Below are 19,789 nucleotides of genomic sequence, written 5' to 3'. Positions count from 1 at the left end.
AAGCACATGAGATCAGACTGAAGTGAATCCGTCCAACAGAAAAAACACAGAAGAAGAAAAACGCTGATTAAACATAAATCTGACACAGTGGAGCTGAAAGACGACACAGCTGATAATCTGATTCAGTTATTGATCTGATATCAACTCAAGTTTAACGCTGAGACTGACGTGAGATCAGCTGATCGGAGACAGAAGAAACTCTCTGGATGTTACGGAGTGGAGCGTCTTCCCTCACAGATGATCTTTCAGGAGGCTGGGAGGACTGGCTATGCTGGGACAGAGAGGCTGGGAGGACTGGTTATACTGGGACAGAGAGGCTTCTTTTCAGACAGAAACACTGATTCTGTCCTCGGTCTTCATCACACCTTCACTCTGTCTGATTACAGCTCACATTTGTTTTGTTAATGAGCTCCAGATTCAAACCAGTGGACGTCTCTTGTGTCACTGGGCTGAAGTGAAGCAGCTGAACTGGGAGGTATGGAGGTAAAGACGAAGAGTGGGAACCTTTACTGAGGAACAGAAAATGACGTCTTTATTTGCTCTACTGAATTATTTCTGGATGCGTCTGAACCCCAGAAGAAAAGCTGCTGCCGCCTGTCCCTCTACCTCCAGCTGAGTCCTTCAGGACTAAAAGGACAACGTGCTGCTGAAGTGGACAATAATCGCCTTTGTGATGGTGACTGACAGTTTGTCCTCAAACTGTCCACGAGGTGGTTGAATTTAAACAGTTTATTAAACAACAGAGGAGAAAAAATGACCTCGATAGATGGAGTAACCTTTACCGCCTACAGGCACATGGCGCCATGACGCCGGGCCCCTGAGGGCCACAGAGGGAGATTCATGCCTGTTGGCAGGCCTTTGTGTCCAGGTGGGCGAGAGAGATGAGCCGCTTTGTCTTACCTGCAGCGCTGTGTTCAAAGCCACGCGGCATCATCACCTGTTCACCTGTTCACCTGTTCACCTGTCTGTGGGGTTACAGGTGAGAGCAGAACGAGCCTCTGCAGCAGCTTCAAGCTCAATGCTAACAACACAGAGACGATGCTAATATGCTGATAGCCTGTTTATCGTGGTCAACATATTAGTGTGTTAGCGTGCTAAGATTAGCTAACTAGAATTCACCTGAGAATGATGAATGTCATTAGTCATTTAGGAGGTGAACATGAACGTCTGAACCTCATTTCATCACAATCATCTGATCAATCGTCTGGACTGAGGCTGAACAGACGCTAACGAGCTAAAAAGCCGACCCTGGATGCTAATACGGAGCGGCCGACACGGTGTCCTTGTCTTCTTCTGTCTTTTATGATGTCATCACGTATTTAACTATAATGTGCATATTTAGCGTTCATTCACCAGCTGATAGCAAACATACGGAGCCCCCAAAGTGCCACGAAGAGAAAAAAAACTATATCGTGTGCAGGAGATGCTAAAACGTGCACACGCTTAAACTAAATCATGCACTTGATTTAATTAACTCGTTCATTTATACAGACAGGCGGCAGCAAGAGATGTCTCAGAGCAAGAGCAACAAGAAAGTCATATATGGCATCCCGAGGTGGAAATAAAAGTTAATTCGCTGAGTTCTTCTCTTCATTGTATCGCGTGTGTGACTGAGAACATCTGAAGTGGTCACTACGGAGAGCCGGACAAGTCAAAGCGTTTTTTTCTTCGTGGCACTTTAGGGGCTCCCTACAACATCAACAGTTGTCAGCTAGAAATGAGCCTCTGGAGGAGGAGGTGACGCACACCTGCCATGAACACCTGCCGTCACTGCACCTGAACCCGTTCCTCACGCTGGCAGGTAACAGTCACACCGAGAGCTTCTCGCCTGATCTGCTTCCTGTCAGACGAGTCACAGCAAACGAACTGAACACCGAGAAAAGCTGAGCGAGTCGAAACGACCGCGCGAGCTGCAGAAGAAGAAAAAAAGGCAGAAACAAACAACGCGGTTGATTTCATTGATCATCAAACGCTGACCTGGAAAACAAGCGGCTGCAAAAACCCCGATCAGCAGAAAACCCTCGCTCTGCCTCCACGTTCAGCGGGCGACGTCGTTTATCTGCGGCGACCTTTGACTGCCTCCAAAAATGAATCCTGCCTGCACACAAACACGCACACGCTTCATATTTCAAAGACATGATAACAGTCGTCAAGCACCTACGAGGCTGTATCTCTGAATCTAGGCCAGATTAGAATATGCATTAGCTCTGCCCTTTTCAGCTCGGGCTGCAGGAGGAGGAGAAGCCGCTGCAGCTCGAGGAAACGCAGAAACCAGAAGACTTCAGGCTGCGAGGAAGACGCGAATCCACGCGACAGCCAGGGAATCATCTCTAATCCTCCTTAAATCAGTGAAACTGACATTTCAACAGCAGAAGTCCTGTACTGAGTCTCTCTCTGATCGTCTCCTTTCAGACAGTTTCCATCTGCTTTACGTCTCTTCGTGGTCCTTTTGCATCCATTTGCAGTCATTTTACGTCTCCTTGTAGTTGTTTCACATCTTTTTTGTCTCTTCTGAGAGTAAAAGATGACATTCACATCACTGAGCTCTGCAGCTCTGCAGAAGTGATGATTTTCAGTTCTGGTCTTTGGGACGGGGACATGGACACGTGACTGGCTGGCTTTTGGAGGACTGTGTCTCAGACAGACTTTTGTGTGTCCACAGTGTCTGAATCAGATGCTGAGCAGCAGATTTTTGTCCACTTTCACAGCTGAACAACAGCTATTTGTCTAATATCGTCATTTGAGCCGCTCTGAGTTCAGCAGTCGGTGACTTACTCCTCCTCCTCCTCCTCCTCCTCCTCCTCCTCCTCGTCTTCAGCGGGCTTAAATCGTCTCCTCCTGCCCTCCTGCAGCTCCTCTGCAGTCTGTCTCACACTAACACACTGACCCAGAACCTGCAGCTCGCTGCTGAAATATTCAGAGAGGAGACGAGCGGCTGACTGCAGCTCAGTCAGACACCGTGTGGGACGTCAGAGGACAACACAGGACACATCAGTTAGACAGAACCTGACAGCGTCACGTCTGCAGATGAGACGAGTGCAGCGCCACCTGCTGGCTGCTGAGGATCACAGAGGTGAAAGGTCATCACACACAGTCCTTTGATGTTCACACAGTTTTTCTTTTTCTTGTGTTTCTTTAAACTAACCTGAACACTAAAGACAGAGAAACATGGAGGCATGAAGCAGCTGTCAGGAAGAAGAGAAGAAGAAGAAGACACAAACACTGAAGACACGAGACGTCAGAAGAACGTGGATCAACGCACGGAAACAAGCAGCAGCCAAGCAGCCAGCACGATCTGCCTGTGACTTCAGGTGGATTTTGATTGGCTGTCAGGGTTTCTGTCCACGTTGTTCGCCACAGTCACTGTGGTTGGAGTTGTGGTGTGGACTCCTCTGTCCACCTGACTTTAACATATTTGCTGGGAGGACTGATCTGTGTCTCAGTGGACCGCTGAGTCTAATCACTGAGCGTCCTGTCCACACTGGGCTGTCTCTGTCCTCCATAATTCATCAGCTGAGCAGAGCAGAAGGCAGCAACATAAGGACACGCATGAGGGACGAAGAAGCCGCATCCCTGTAGGGTTGAACCCGTGCTGGACGACGTGGCGGAGAGAGGAGACTTTAGCAGGAGGAGGCGGCGCGGCGAGCGCGTCCCCCCGGGCTCTGATGGATGGAGGGGGGGACATTTGTTCAAGACGAGCCGAGCCTTGAGGACGCTGAAGGAGGAAGAAACAGCTCAGACGAGCGTCCACACACACACAGACACGCTCAGAAACACGACTGTACCGCCGCTCGTGGACGTGGACGTGGACGTGGACGTGGACGCAGATCTGTGTGTCAAAGCTTCGTTCCACAATCAGCCGACGAGCTTCACTGCTTGACGAGGAGAAGCTTGAGGAGGAAAGTTTGGGCTTTTATTCTAATGAGACTTTGTCATTTTATTCATTTCCCTTTGCACGTTTTTCTATTTTCAGTTCAAGAAGTCTTTGATTTATTTTTGCTCTGTTTGTTTCAAAGAGCTTCAACCATCTGAACGTCTTCAGAAGTGAAGAAGACTCAGAGCCAGCGCCCGTCAGCGGTCTGCGATCAAACCGCAGAGATCGACCGAATGAGTGGAGGACGACCCGAAGACAGACGAGGAGACGCGTCCTTTCAGCTCATCCTGTCACGAATATCTACTGTTTAATTCTGCATGCAGGAATCCACAACGACAGCACATAAGACAAGATAAGATAAGATAAGATAAGATAAGATAAGATAAGATAAGATAAGATAAGATAAGATATATTGATCCTACACTGGGTAAATTAAGTCGTTACAGCCAGCAGGTACTAAAGCAACAAAAACAGCGAAAACGTGAAGCTCGATCAGCTCCTGCAGGGGGCGTGAGCGAGCAGCCAGTCAGTGCGCTCACAGACCTGCAGACCCCCCCCTCAGCCCCCCCAACCGCAGACCTGAACAAAGCCAGGACCACCACAGAAAGTCTCATCTTCACAGCTGTTATTCTGTCAGTACGTCACGTTTCTCATGTTTTGTTAAATTACGCAGCTACGAGGGAAAAGCCTCACAGACGTTTAAGGCCCATCTGTCAAAGTGAACTTCCAGACGGCTGATTGGCTGCAGCTGAGGCGTCAGCTGTCCGTCAAACTGCTGGCTGACAGGTAGTCCTCCTGATGGCTGACATGGAGACGAAAACCTGCAGCAGGTCCGACCTGAAACTTCCGGCTCAGAAAACGTCCGGACGACGTGAAACACGGCGGACTGACTCCAAAGACGCAGAGAATCTGTCTCGCTCGGAGTCCCAGCAGAGATTACAGCTCCTGCATCTCATAATTGTTCAGAGCGAGCGGCTCCTCGTACCAATTATAGCGCATTAGCAGCCGCCGCCAAAGTCATTTCATCGGCGCTCATCAGGGAGCTCAAAACAAAAAGAAAAAACGCCACCCTTCCTCTCGCCGGCTGCAGACGCCTGCAGCATCAAATGAGCTGAGGATTTAAGATGGTGCAGATAAAATGAGATTTAAGGATTAGACTCAGAGATGTGAGTGAACTCTTGGTGACTCGTTTGAAAATGACGAGCGCGTAACGCTGCTGCCGCCGAGGATGATGACGGTCTAAATGACACCGCAGCACACAGACGACAGAAGCGTGAAGGACTCACATTCACCTGCTGTGTGTTCAGTCACTGAGCCACTAACGTCCAAACAAAGGCCCAGATGTTCTGACTGGTGGAGCCTGGAGCCTACGTTTCCCATGATGCCACTCCACAGTGACTTCCCTTCCTGGTGAACCTCTTTCAGACTTCCTGTTTGAACGTAAAGCTCAGTGAAGAACGACTTGACATCATTTAAACATTTCCTCCAGTCTGTGGATCAGAGCTGCAACCAGCCAAGCTGTGAGGTCAGGCTAGCCTACCCATAATGCACCTGTGAGCAGTATTACATCCCTGGATTATTATCACTGAATCATTAATGGCTCATTTGAACATTTCCATCAAAACTACACACTTTGGATTGATTCAATAACTGACCTCATGTCAATAACACAGAGAGCTGGTTCCACTGGGGCTCGAACCCAGGACCTTCTGCGTGTAAAGCAGGCGTGATGACCACTACACTATGGAACCTCTGCCACACACACACACACAGTTTGCCTGAGCCTATGTGACGTTATTACACTGAGATACAAGGTTTTCATGTGACAGCAGCACAGTGCATAGACACTCTGAGAGTACACACACACACACACACACACACACACACACACACACACACGCACATGCACGCTCCTGGTAGCTGCTTCCTGTCTAACCGCAGTAACGCTGCAACACCTCAGACAAACTCATGAAAGAGCAGCAGCTAATCAGCAGCCGTCAAACGACCAAAGCAGCTCAGCCCCCCCACCCCCCATCCCCCAGCAGCAACCGTCACACACCTGTGAAGGTGTTTCCATCAGGAGCCTGAAGTCATCACCGTCATCAGTCTTCACCTGTCATGTTACCTGTCAGCGCGGCGTCGACAGGTAACAGAGGCAGAAACAACAATGGAGCTCTGCGGCACCAACGAAGAAGACACATCAGACTGTGATACACACACACTGTCTGTTAGATACACTCACTATGGCTTCATTTCTGCACACACACACACACACACACACACACACACACACACACACACACACACACACACACACTGTCTCCTCCCATGCTTATTAAATATATTAAATAGGTAGTTTGAGCCTCTTGGTGCTCCAGTTGGACTCATGCTGAGAGAGAAACATGCTGCTCAGCCTTCTGTGCACTCTCCCCGAACCACACACACACCCTTACAGTACACACACACACACACACACACACACATACCCTTTCAGTACACACACACACACACACACACACACACACACACACACACACACACACCCCTTCCCGCCCTCGGGGCCCCCATATGGACCTGATGGATGCGCCTTTTCAAAGCTGCTCGCTCAGACTCGAGCAGAGCTCTGCACACGGCACGCAGGACGGTGCAGCAGCGCACTCATAACAGCGAGCGCGCGAGGTCTGAGCTTCAGCCTCTGATCACATCCTGATTAATCTGATAAATCAATCAATAACTTTGATTATCAGAGGACTGTTGCTGTCAGCTGTCGACCGTTTGACACCGCAGAGCCGATAACGATCAATAGACCAGACACTGAACTGTGCATGTGGGTTCCATAGTGTAGTGGTCATCACGTCTGCTTTACACGCAGAAGGTCCTGGGTTCAAACCCCAGTGGAACCAGCTCTTTGGCTGGTTGTCAGTAAAATAATCCTGCATGCAGTCAAACCCTCACAGGGGAGTTCTGAGTACGTAAGTGATGTTTTCACTGCAGGACTTTGACTGTTTGACTGCTTTTATTGAAGGATGTGAACGTTTCCTCCATCACTGCGACACACACACCAGCTCTGTGACACATCGCGTCCTTCTGCTTGGAACATATTCCTCCGTGACGCGTGAAGGTTGTGGACGGCAGAGGACGAGATGTTTGTCGCTGACGGTTTGTCCTTCAGACGGCGCCTCGACCTTAAACGCTGAGGTCAGGCGCAGGACTGAAACACGTCCACACGTCTGTGGACGTTTTCAGGTGTTCGTACCGTAAATCTCCCGAGAGGAGACGAGTGTGTGCGCTGAGCGCCTCAAAGCTGCTCCTCTCACGTCCTGACGAGTGACGCGCTGAAGGTACGACTGTCTGTAGGTTTTCACTGACAGGATCTGTGTGTGTGTGTGTGTGTGTGTGTGTGTGTGTGTGTGTGTGTGTGTGTGTGTGTGTGTGTGTGTGTGTGTGCGCAGAGGCCTCGGGGGTAAACACAGCTCTGTGACAGTGCAGTGTGTGTGTGTGTGTGTGTGTGTGTCTGCTGCTCTGAGATGCTGAAGGACTGAAGACACCGTGAGCGTCTCACTGATTCAGTCTCTCTGTTTCTCTTTAACTTTTCTCCAAATCTGCAGCAAACACGTCAAACTGTCACCGCCTGAGAGACGGCTCGTCTGTCTCACGCAGCACGTGCAGGGTGGAGGTTTGCATCTTTAATCAGGGACAACGAGCAGACAGGAGGAACACGATGAGATGACGTGGTGGACGAACACCTGAGCAGGTGTTATCAATGCTAATTCAAACGACAGAGCAGCAGCTGAACCTTTACGTCACCTGCCTGCAGGAAGTCTTATCTTTCATACCAACATGACAAACAAACCATCACCTGACCAAGGTGAGAGTGACCCATGCTGGTTGTTTGCGTCACCTTCAACGACCCGACAGGTATTTCAGGTCGTTATCAGCCTTAAAGCTCAGCTGATGTCATGTCAGCGTTCTGCAGCGCTGTGAGGCCCTGAGCCCCGTTTAGCGTCTTACCCCATTTAGCATGTTAGCATCTTAGCCCCATTTAGCATCTTAGCCTCTTTAGCATCTTAGCCTCTTTAGCATCTTAGCCTCGTTTAGCATTGGCTCTCTCGCTGCATTAGCTGCTGCTAACGTCTGTAGACTCTGGACGCTTTGGACGAATCTCGCAGACACACTACCTGTTCAACAGCTCGAGACGAGCTGGAGGACATGTGGAGCACAGCCAGATATTAATATTTACAGTATAAAGATATTAATAATGCTAAATGCTAAAATGTAGCTTAACCATGGTCCATAAAAGGTGGTAAAGTTTGCTCTAATGTCTGTTATACAGCGATATCCATCAGGACAAACTCAAGAATTTACGCTGTAGCTGCACGACAGCTAACGTTAGCCACCGTAAGCTACTGCAGATCAATGTACAGATCAATAATACAGATTTTCTCTGTGTATAAAACTAAAGATCAGAACGACTGTCAATCAACTGTTTCATTATTAAAAATTAAAAATCAAACCGCTGAGCGTCACGCCCACACTCTTCACCGCACTGACCGTTAGCATGGTGAAGCTAACAAAATGGCTTCTGATCCAGGTCTGATCTGTGTCAGCTGATCCGGACTCGCTGGTTGTGGCTGTTTGGAGCAACTGAAGTCACTAATTGAAGGTTTAACCTCTGGAGTCAAAACCCGAGAACATCCTGAAAAGCTGGAAACGCTTCATCGACATTTTTGTGGTTGGTTTTCAGTCGTCACTGAAAACTGAACAAAAACCTGTTTGAAGGACTGACTCAGAGGTCTGGAACAACAACAAACAACAAACAACAAACAACAAAACCAAAAAGCCTCTGCAAACATATGAGGGGTGTGCCACAGCACGTCAGTCATGGCGATACTGGCTGAATGTTTGACGCAGTAAAAATGTCCCATTATGTCCACAATGTGACGACATGTTTACAGCCAAGTGCGAACAAACATACTGGTCCCATAAAGCCACCGCGGCACATGTAGAGACGGTATTTTAAGGCGGTATCACCCAAAGTTTATGTAACCGAACAATCAATGAATTTGTGATTTGGCTTCTTTTTGATATTATCAGAAGCAGCATTTGAATTTTTATATTGATTGATTCGATAAAGCAGCTCAAACTGTACTGAAGCTTCCAGTGTGTGTGTGTGTGCGCGCGTGTGTGTTCGTGTGTGTCTGTGTGTGCGCGTGTGTGTTCATGTGTGTCTGTGTGTGCGTGTGTGTGTGTGTGTGTCTGTGTGTGCGTGTGTGTGCGTGTGTGCGCGTGTGTGTTCATGTGTGTCTGTGTGTGCGTGTGTGTTCGTGTGTGTCTGTGTGTGCGTGTGTGTGCGTGTGTGCGCGTGTGTGTTCATGTGTGTGCGTGTGTGTGTGTTTGTTACATCAAACAGTCATTATGTAACACTGACATCTGCTGGGAACAGGGTGGGTGTCGGAGATGCAGCTTCACTGCTGTCGTGTGTGTTTGTTTGTTTGTTTGTTTGTTTGTTTGTTTGTTTGTTTACTTTAGTTAATGACCTGCACACAGTGCGTCCACCGTGTGTTCACGTTTGTGATTGGCTGAAGTTATAATTCAATAGAGCAGCAGGTCGGGCTGAAATGACTCATCAACTGTCAGCTGAGTAAATAACAATAATTAATTGTAATTATTTGCCGTTTCCAACATTTGTACACTGAGATTAAATGAGTGCATTTAATGTGACATAAGACGTGAAACTGATGTGTTTCCTGTGTTTTTCTATCCGATGTTTCATGTCATTGTTGCTGAGTTTCTTCACTGTTTGGACTGTTGGTGTTTTTGTTGTTGTTGTTTTTCATTTGGTCCATTATGTGTTTTTAAATCATTGATCAGTGAAGCTCAGGAGGACTTTGGGTTGTATCCCACCTGCTCGTGCTGCTGCTGGATTCGCTGCTTCTTCCGTCTTCCAGCCTTCAAACTCTTCAGGCTTTCACACCAACACTGTGCAACAAACAGGGAAATGAATTTAACGTGTATTGAATGGAGCCTCTCTGGCATCCATCTCGTCAATTTTCAGGGGGGCCGTCAGGCTGAGTTTAAGAGCTCTAAACTGGTAGACGATAAGTTAATCCTTTTATCCGTATCCTTGCCGCGGGGCGACCAAAATAAACGCTGAAATGGGAGTTGGGAGGAAAGACGAAAGTGTAGAAGCTGTTAGAGGAAGAGCGGGGAAATCCAGCCCAGGAGAGCGAAGAAAGACGCGAACATGCTTTCATTTGGCCGGGAGGGGGGACAGCGAATGAATGTGACTTCTGCCTAATAGATTTACCACAGTCGCCTGCTCCCCGACGTCCTCGTGTCCTCGGCCTGCTCAGAGTTCAGCTGCAATGAGCCGATTAACCACATGACGCTCTGCGAGGCTCCGCCGAGCTGCTTCCTGCGACACTTCAACGCCTTTCGGCAGCTCACTCACCACTCACTCCTGACACTGTGACGCTTTAACACCACTTCAGCTGATTTCAACAGCCGTGCTCCTTCCAGCCCTCACATTTCATCTGACACTTCAGCTCACTGCACTGCAACTTCAACCCCTTTCAGTGACTCAGCTTCCACTTTCTTTCCTTTCAGAGCTTCAGCTCTCCGTCCTTACGCTTCAATCATCAGGCCATTCGGCTATTTCCCCGTCCACCGTCCACTTCAGCTCCTTTCAGTTTCACAGCTTCAACTGATGCTTCGACTGCTGTCGCTCACCTGTCGCTGTTTTAACTGCACACATTTCAGGTGACACGTCAATCCCTTTCAGTTCTCCGGTTACTTAAACTCTCTGCTCTTTAAAGCCTACTGACGCCTTCAACTCCTTTCAGTTCTGCGCTTCATGTCCCACTTTAACCCGCTTCAGTCCTTCATCTTCCTCTGACCCCTTCAGCTTCTTTCACTGGACTTCTTTCACTCTGTCACCTTCCACTGGATTTAAAGTAATCCATTTAAAAAGGTCTAAAACAAACCTGTATTTATGAGTGAGTGCGCAGGTGTGACGGCCGCTCGTTCATCCTGTCGTGCCGTCGACTCTCACCTGAGCAGCAGCACAGAGGCTGAATAAATCACAGCAGCATCTCCGGACATTCAGGAGCTAAAAACAGGACGGCAGAGACGGAGGGAGGCCGGCTCTCGTCCCGGCGGAGCCTCGAGAAACATCTGAAATATCTCTGCTGCCCTGTAAAGGCCGCAGGCTGCAGCGCCGCCGGGAACAAAGCATCCAACGTTTCTACTGCAGCACCAGAAAATGACTCAACCTCAGCACAGCGAGATGAGTTTGTTTCTCCAGCTTCATCCCCACCAGGACCACAGCCTCTGCTCTTTTTTCTCCTCAGTTGATCAGACTGAGAGCTCTCTGCTCTGTACAAAGGCTGATGTCTGGAGTCACAGTCAGACGGTTCAGATCGTGTCCTGAACCACTGAACCTGAACGTCTCACAGCCGGAATCATGTTTAACACGACTGTTCAACTCAGAGCAAAGAGCGTCTCAGCTCAGCTGCAGGACAGTTTCATCGATCCCCTCTAGAAATTTCATTTAGTCTCATTTAAAAGGAGCCAAAACCACTTAGAGATCGTATAACTGGTGACAGTGAAAAGCGTAAAAAGACAATTGGAAAAGCAGAAGAGAATCTTCGTTGGCGTTAGGGGGGTTGTCATTAATATCTCCCCAGGCTCACGCCCCCTGGACCCGGAGCGGAGCAGCAGCAGGAGCTCCAACACATCTTCATCTTCCTCGACTGAGCTGCAGCTCGCCAGGCCAGGTGAGAATCCATCATGGCTGTTATTACCTGAGGCTACGCACAGCATCCATCACACACACACACACACACACACACACACACACACACACACACACACACACACACACACACACACACACACACACACAGCAGACTTCTGTTTCTGGTCACTCTGAATAAATAAAAGTCTCCTGGAAACATTTTCTGGAACTTTTTGAAAATATGTTATTATTTTTCTTCACGTCTTCACAAACTTCATCATTAAACTGGAATGTTTTGGACATTTCTTCATCCCTGTTTGACTCGAACGCTCTGAAAATAATGGCAGCCACTTAAATTCTGAATAAACCGTCAGGCCTGTTGATCGTTAGCTCCCTGGCTGCAGTAACATCTGCAGCACCACACAAATATTTGCTTTATTACAGAATCCAGATTCATTTTAACTCCTTTATGACACGAGCCAACGGTCAGATCGACCCTCTGTCTTCAAACACGTGTCGTCAGCTGACGAGCGTCCGCTTCCATCGGAGACTCTTACTCCAGAGTTTCTCTCACTTTAACGGATTAATCTGCTCCTTTAATCAGTCCGTTAAATTATCATTTCTCCTCTTAACGACTGTTTGATCTCTGCTGTCGTCCCTCACTGCAACTCAAGGTGAGCAGAGGCACGTCCTGCCTGCAGCAAGGCATGATGGGAAACAGACATGTCCAGGCCTTCAGTGATCAACAAGCCTGTCCATCAAACACACACACACACACACACACACACACACACACACACACACACACACACACACACACAGGTGTCATTTTTTTCTGACTGACCTCCAGGTGACTCATATTTTCTGTATTCGCTTCCATCATAACGACTTCAGCTCGCCATCAACCAGAGGTGTGTGTGTGTGTGTGTGTGTGTGTGTGTGTGTGTGTGTGTGTGTGTGTGTGTGTGTGTCTGTGTGTCAGCCGGAGGGGAAGCTTCTTCTATAAATTGCCATGAGCTGGGGATCAATCAAGGTTAAGAGCAATAAAAGGAACGATTGCTTTGGTCAGATGATGACAGCAGCCCTGAACCAATCAGATTGCGACGTGGAGTCAGCAGGTCACGACATCACTGACGGCTTTGACGTCCGGCCGCTTTGTGTTTTTCTGGCTTTTATCCCCTGAGAGGATCCATTCCCTCAGTTTCAGACCAAATGTTGGACAGAAAAGTGTCTAAATGTGACGAATAAAACGTTAACGTCGTTAAGAGGTTTTAATGCTAAGAAACATACTTCAGAATAAAAGACGAAGGACAGAACTGGACATTAAAGAAGGGAAAGTTTTCAGCCATCATTGGTCGTTGGATGAGAAATGAAATGTTTCTGAAAGTGTTTAAACTTAAATGTGCTCGACGGACACGGCGACACTGACTGAGCTGCTTCCAGTCTCCATGCTAAGCTAAGCTAAGCTAAGCTAAGCTAACACCTCCTGACTGTACCTCACACACAGACATGAAATCAGTAACGAACTCTCTAAATGAGCTTATTTTCCAAACGTTTCTTTCAGGATCTGAACGTTAAACAGAGAAATCTTCGGTGAAACTGTGAAAACTGAAACGATGTTTGGTCTGCGTTAGAAAGAAAGCTGTGATGGATGTGATATTTAGCTTTCTCTGCCTGTCTGGAAGCTCTCTCCTCTCCCTTCTTGCTTGTTTATCTGCCAGCTCACATCCACATTCCTCTGAGCTGAAGTTGTGCAACAGTCGAGCATCAGTCTGAGTCCGTAATGTTAAACATATGAGCTCCTGCAGCTGCTGGCAGCAGGAGATCCCAAACAGCCTGATTAACTGCTGCTCCGCTCCTCGTCCTGGACTCGGATGGAGCTCGGCCCGCGGGAGACACGGCCGGCTAATGAACCAACGCGCTGTTTGTTCTGCCGCCGCGGGAGGTCGACGATGGAGGCAGCGGGGCCTCGACAAACACTGCACCAAGCAGGCGTTAGCCTCGGTTATTCAGCACACAGGAGAGACACGAAGACAGAGCAAACAGAGACGAGCGAGACACAGACAGTCCTGAAAACACTGATGAGACATGAGACATCACCGCAACACGTGAGGACAGATCTCCATCTCACTGGGCTGTACCAGGAGTGGACAGGAGGAGGAGGACAGGACACTGATCCATCGTATGCAGGTACATGCTGCGCTTTAAGCAGCGTGTTCAGCCTCGTTATCCTGGACTTCACACGGCTACGCTGCACATGAACACACACTCATGGCTTTAATATTCTACTGAGGACGCAGCAGTGATGATGTTTGAAGCTCAGCTGAACGTTTCCCTCCTGCTGAATCCAGCTGCAGGTAAACAGGCTGCCACTGGTTTACTGGTCTGAGGTCCACAACGCACAAACCTCAATGTCCGGACTGTCCGGAGCCTCGAGACAGAAAAATCATCGTGTGGAGGACAGTGAAGAAGAAAGCAGAGAAAACAGACCTGCAAACAGACGACGCTCAGGTGAACAGAACGCACCTGAACGCATCTCAGATCACAGAAGACACTGAAGGGATTTCTGTGCTTTGATCACATCAGCTGACTCGTACCTGTACTCCAGCACAGGGGAAACGACGATGAGGTGACCTGATGAAGAGCTGAGATCTATTTTACGTATTTAAAAAGAAATAAAAGGAAGCAAAAACAAATGTTTGGATCTCAGATTTAAAGCTCTGCGTTGGTTCTCAGTCTCAGCAGCAGAACGTTTATTGTGACTTTTCACTTCCTGTCAGAGACAGCGTTCAGAGACAAATCGAAGACGAGTCAAACGGAGACCACGTCTGAGCTTCACACTTTGGTTTCTTTGGCTCGGACAGCTGCAGACCAGGACGGACCACGTCGGTCCAGTTCTCAGACGTTTACGCTGGCTGTCGGTTTATTATGGTTTATTTCTGGTCTGCCGCTCCATCCTGACGGATCCAGACCTCTCACATGGTCCAGGTTCAGGTCTGCTTCCAGTCCCCAGAGTCCAAACTAAACCTGCAGCGTTTCTGGAACAAACTGTCTGAAAACTGCGACTGAGCAGACCTCAGGACGCTCTGCACTTTGTCCATTTGGGACGTTCGCTCTCAAACCTGACCAGCTGTGCTGTTGATCTGTCTTTACATCGTCTTTAGGTGAAACGTGTTTCTCGTCTGGTTGAACGCTGCTGTAGAATCAGCCTCCGGTCCGTCTCTTAAATGATGAAAGGCTTGTGTAAATGTTATCGGGCGTCGAGCTCGTTGCGGCAGCGGTGGACGCAGACGCCGAGCTGAAGCTTGGATCATTTGTTTTATCATTTCTTTAAAACGCTCACTGATGGCGGCCTGTGCTGAAGCGCAGATCTGAGGCCGCCTGCAGTGAATATCTGCACTGTTTGTCCCGACAGTGTTTGTTGTCTCCTTTACAAACAGCTCCGAGGGTTCGTGTTACAGCAAGGTTTCATCAGCCACGTATCACAGACCAGCAGCACGGAGCTCCATCAGGAGCCTGAACGCAGCGCCGCCGCACCCGCCTCTGCGGCGCCGAACTGTCAGACAGAAATCAAAGGCCGACGCGCTTCTGTTCAGCAGCAGCAGCCAAAACGAAATAAAAATAAAAAACAGCCCAACAATAAAAAATATATAAACCCCAGTCAGACAAATCAAACGCAGCTATCAGAGGAATCAGAGTCGTCCGTGTTGGAGCCGCAAAGACGACGGCTGCAAGATGGCGGCAGGCCGCTGTGAGGCGAGCGAGCGAGGAAACAGAGATCTCAGCGCCGCCGTTTTCAGGCCACGTCAGTCGTTACAGATGCTCCGTTCAGCCGGTGTAACGCCAAACGTCACTTCTGTCAATCAAACCGTGACTTTTCCACCGTCGAGCTGCACGTGAGGAAGACCTCGCTGCTTCCTCCTCTGAACCCTGATGAGTCTGAGATGGCACAGGAGCAGCTCCAGCCTTCATCATCATCATCATCATCATCATCATCATCTCTCACGCTGACGTCACGTGTTCCTCCTCCTCCTCCTCAGCAGAGTGAGGAGGTGAAAGGTGACGCTCCGCCCACCTCGCTGTCAGGAGGTGAGAGCCAGGCCGACGAATCAAAGGCGCACAGCAGCACGTCTTCACACACACACACACACACACACACACACACACACACGCTGCTGATGATCACTGAGAGTGTGTGTGTGTGTGTGTGTGTGTGTGTGTGTGTGTGTGTGTGTGTGTGTGTGTGTGTGTCACTGACTTTGAGGCATCTTTCTTTTATCTGCAGGTTTTTCAGTCGTCAAACGAGACAAATCCAGAGGAATCAGGACACTCTGAGAGTCCTTCTGTTAGATCTGCTCACCTGTCTGTCCCTCATGTCTCCCCCCTCCCTTCCTGTTACCTGTCTGAGGATGGGCGTGGCCTCCTCCACTCTCTGCTGCCTCATCACCTGCACACCTGCTTCACATCAGCCTCGTCAGAGCAGCAGTATGTAAGTCTGCCTCTTCAGTTTGTCCTGTGTCAAACGTGTCTCCTCTGTCTGCCGTCCACGTCCAGCCCTCCTTTCGTCCTCTTTAAAAGCCCAGATCAGGACAGACATCATCAAAGACAATGTTGGACAGAACGAACTCGTCCAGTTCATTACTGAAGCAGTGAAATCAACCTGCAGGTCGTTATGAGGTCAAATATGAGGAGAGTGTTCAAACACCACCTGTGTGTGTGTGTGTGTGTGTGTGTGTGTGTGTGTGTGTGTGTGTGTGTGTGTGTGTGTGTGTGTGTGTGTGAGAGAGAGAGAGAGAGAGAGAGAGAGAGAGAGATGTAATTTAGTGTTTTTATAGAGCAAATAGAGAGAAAAGAAGTCTAATTATGAAGAAAAATAACGGTTTTGTATTTTACTGAAGAGAAATTAAATTAATTTATCAATAAATGAATAAAGTAATTCTTCTTCTTCTTCTTCTTCTTCTTCTTCTTCTTCTTCTTCTTTGAGAAAACTTCCTCATCATGAACAAAAGGCAGAAAGTTTTCTGGAAACGGAAATAAAGAAAGAGAAGACTTTCTGAATTTAGAAGTGATGAAGAGTGAAGCGTCGTCGTGAGAGAACAAAGCAGAAGGAAGAGGAAAAGCGAGGGAAAAGGAAGCTTCCTGATAGTGATGGAAGACAGGGAAAAGACAGACAATGAAGACGGATGTGTCCTTCAGTATTTAGGAAGAAAGGAAGAGTCAGGTGTCCTACAAAGGGGACAAGGAACCTTTTGAGTTGGGGAGGGGATAAAAAGGTTTTGGAAAGGCTTCCTATTTAGGGAGGAAGGAAACAGAAAACTCTCCAAATGGGAATCAAGGGAGAGTGAAAGATCCTAGTGAAGGAAGAGAGGAGGCAAATCCTAGTTAGGGAGAAAGGAAAGAGGACGCTAATGAGGACACAAATAAGAAAACTTTGAAGAGTCAGAGAAGAAGGAGCATTCTGGGTACAGAGCAAGGAAGGAGGAAGAAAAAAGGCATCCAATTAGGGAGCAAGACAGAAGGAATCAAGGAAGGAAGAACGAAACTTCCTAATTAGGACGCAAAGAAGGAAAAAGCTTATAATGAAGAGGAAAACTTCCAGGATTCCGGAGTCCTTAAAAAGAAGCCAGAGGGAAGGAGGAAGCTTCCAAAGTGACCTTCACTAGACCCTCCTCCAAACAGCAGCTGTCCAATCAGAGCTCAGTGACTGTAACGAGCCATCAGGCTGTTAGCTACTCTTATAGCATATGCTAACGAGAGGAATCAAAGACTCCGTGTCTCAGAGATTAATGTGAGTGTTGATGAACTCAGATGTGCAGCTGAGGAGGGACAGATTGACAGGCGTAGAAACAGTCGCTATGGAGGGCGGGGCTTAGCAAAGAGTCACCTGGGATAAAAAAGGAAAGAAGCATCTTTGGTCTCGAGCAAGGAAGGAAATGCGGTGGGAAGATTCCTATTTTCTGAGTAAGGAGAAAGGAAGCTTCAAAGGTTGGAGGTAAAAACTTTTCTAAACTAACTAAGGAACTAACGAGGAAGAAGTACTGCCCAGTGGACGAAGACTGCCCGGAGGACGAAGACTGCTTTTCAGGGAAGAAAAAGCATTGAAGGATTTATTTAGGGAAGCGGGGACGATTCTTCATCTAACAGGAGCAAAGAAAGCTTCCTGTTCAGGGAGCAGCCTGCAGGCAGCTTTAAATTAGGGAGCAAGGACGAGTGAAGCGTCCTAGTTAGGACACGACAAAGAAGGACAAAGCAAAGACGCTTCCCATTTAGAGAATAAGATTGGAAAGGCGGGAAAGGAAAAGGACGATTCCTCGTTTCCTAATTTGGTGAGATGCAGCCGATGTGAAGGTCAAGGACGGAGGATGCTTCCTGTTTGTCGAAGGAGGAGTGAGGAAGGTTCGAGGAAGTAAACGGACGCCAGACGGATTTCGTGGGAGCTGTACAGCTAAAGCTAATACTGAAGGTCTAACACGGCTCCAGCCTCCCCCCGACCCCCCCACCCCCACCACCTCCACACTGTCCATGAATCATCAACTGATGGAACAGAAATATTTCGGACCTAAAAAATTCAATTTCCCAAGTTAATTTACTTCTCCAAGCAGGAGGCGAGCGTCCAATCTGAGTTTAATTTGTGCAGGAGGGAGAGGTGACGGGGGGGAGGAGACGGGGGGTGACGGGGGGAGGTGACAGAGAGAATATTAAGGAGGAAGGACACCGCTTTTATTTAGAGAACATCTGCGCATCTTCATTTAAAGAACAAACCCATGCAAACGTAAAGCTGGCGCTCACGCCGGCGTGCACGTGTGTGTGTGTGTGTGTGTGTGTGTGTGTGTGTGTGTGTGTGTGTGTGTGTGTGTGTGTGTGTGTGTGTGTGTGTGTGTGTGTGTGGTGATGACACGCTTTAAGTTTTTCTGACATGTGACCAAAGAACTTTGTCTAATGACAGTTTCCATTAATAAAGCGAGAACACGTCAGGCTGCGGCGTCCACGATAAGCTGTAACGCCTGATACTGGATTTTAAATGGCTTTGGAAACGGCAGCCTCCCACACACACATGTGGCTCAGAGATAACGGCGCACAGTGGACTGTGTGTGTGTGACGTGTATTCCTCATGTTGTGGGGACATCTGTCTCCACGGTCACACTGTGGGGACGCCTTCCTTATGGGGACAAAAAGTCTCCATCAGGTAAATCATTAAATTTAAGGTTAAAGTAAGGGTAGTACACGTGTGTGTGTGTGTGTGTGTGTGTGTGTGTGTGTGTGTGTGTGTGTGTGTGTGTGTGTGTGTGTCTCTTGCTCCCTCATCAGAAAACCAGTTTTTTCTTCGTCTTTTCCTTTTTTCCCAGAATTTGAATTTCTCTGTTTTAAGGGTCATTCGCACCACATAGCTTCAATGCTTCCTTCATGCCTCCTTAAAGAAGAATCTTCCTCCTTCCTAGCGTCCTCACTGGAACACTTCCCCCTTCCTTCCTTCCTTCCTTCCTTCCTTCCTTTCCTCTTTCCTGATTTTCAGTCGTAAAGCTTCCTACTTCCTTCCTCTCAAAGCTGAAAGCTTCCTTCTGTCTTGTTCCATGAAGCTTTTTTCCTTCTTTGCATCCCAGTTAGGAAGCTTCCTCTTTCCTTTCCTCTGAATACTTAATTTTTCCCACATTTGGAAGTCTTCTTCTTCCTGTCATGAGGAATCTTTCCCTCTTTCATCCTTTGATAACTACGTTGCTTCATTCTTCATTGACTTCAGTGTCTTAATTAGGAAGTTTCCTTCTTCCTTCCTCCAAAACAGCATTTTTCCCCTCCAGTTCCCACGTTGGCAGTTCTCTCTTTCTTTGCTTGAGCATTCAGACTGAGACAGACAAACCTGGCGTTGGGCTGGCAGTCTGAAGACGCCTCATTGGCCACATTCAGCTCAGCTAAAGTCACCTTCAAAATGTCTTAAAAATCATCTCTGAGTCGGGTTTCCTTCCATAAATCCACACGATGCCTTTAAGACTCGGTGTTGGGGGAGAAACTCATTATGTGAAGTTCATCACAGTCTAAACAGAGAAGACGGCGTCTCTAAAGTTCTGTCACCTGAGGACAAAACGTCCCTGCTGACCTTTAAAACGAGGCTCCGTAGGTTGTTTTCACTTGGTGCCATCAATCATCCCGTAAGTCTGCATGTCGGCTTTGCTCCCTAAATATCT

At 48.2% G+C, this 19,789-nt stretch overlaps 1 protein-coding gene and 2 non-coding genes across 3 annotated transcripts in view; 1 reads left to right on the top strand and 2 right to left on the bottom strand.

Moving 5' to 3' along the window:
- Window positions 1-19,789, bottom strand: part of gtf2a2 (general transcription factor IIA, 2) — a 278,570-nt gene that overhangs the window by 168,773 nt on the left and 90,008 nt on the right. The gene's annotated exons all lie outside the window — the stretch shown is intronic.
- Window positions 5,553-5,625, bottom strand: trnav-uac (transfer RNA valine (anticodon UAC)). Its single transcript has one exon. It is a non-coding gene; the product is annotated as a tRNA-Val (tRNA).
- Window positions 6,705-6,777, top strand: trnav-uac (transfer RNA valine (anticodon UAC)). The gene has a single exon. It is a non-coding gene; the product is annotated as a tRNA-Val (tRNA).

This window comes from Chaetodon trifascialis, chromosome 1 (assembly GCF_039877785.1).
Source record: "Chaetodon trifascialis isolate fChaTrf1 chromosome 1, fChaTrf1.hap1, whole genome shotgun sequence".
In the NCBI taxonomy this organism is placed as follows: Eukaryota; Metazoa; Chordata; class Actinopteri; order Chaetodontiformes; family Chaetodontidae; genus Chaetodon; species Chaetodon trifascialis.
Note: the sequence above shows the minus strand (reverse complement) of the source record. Positions and strands in the feature narration are given on the sequence as shown.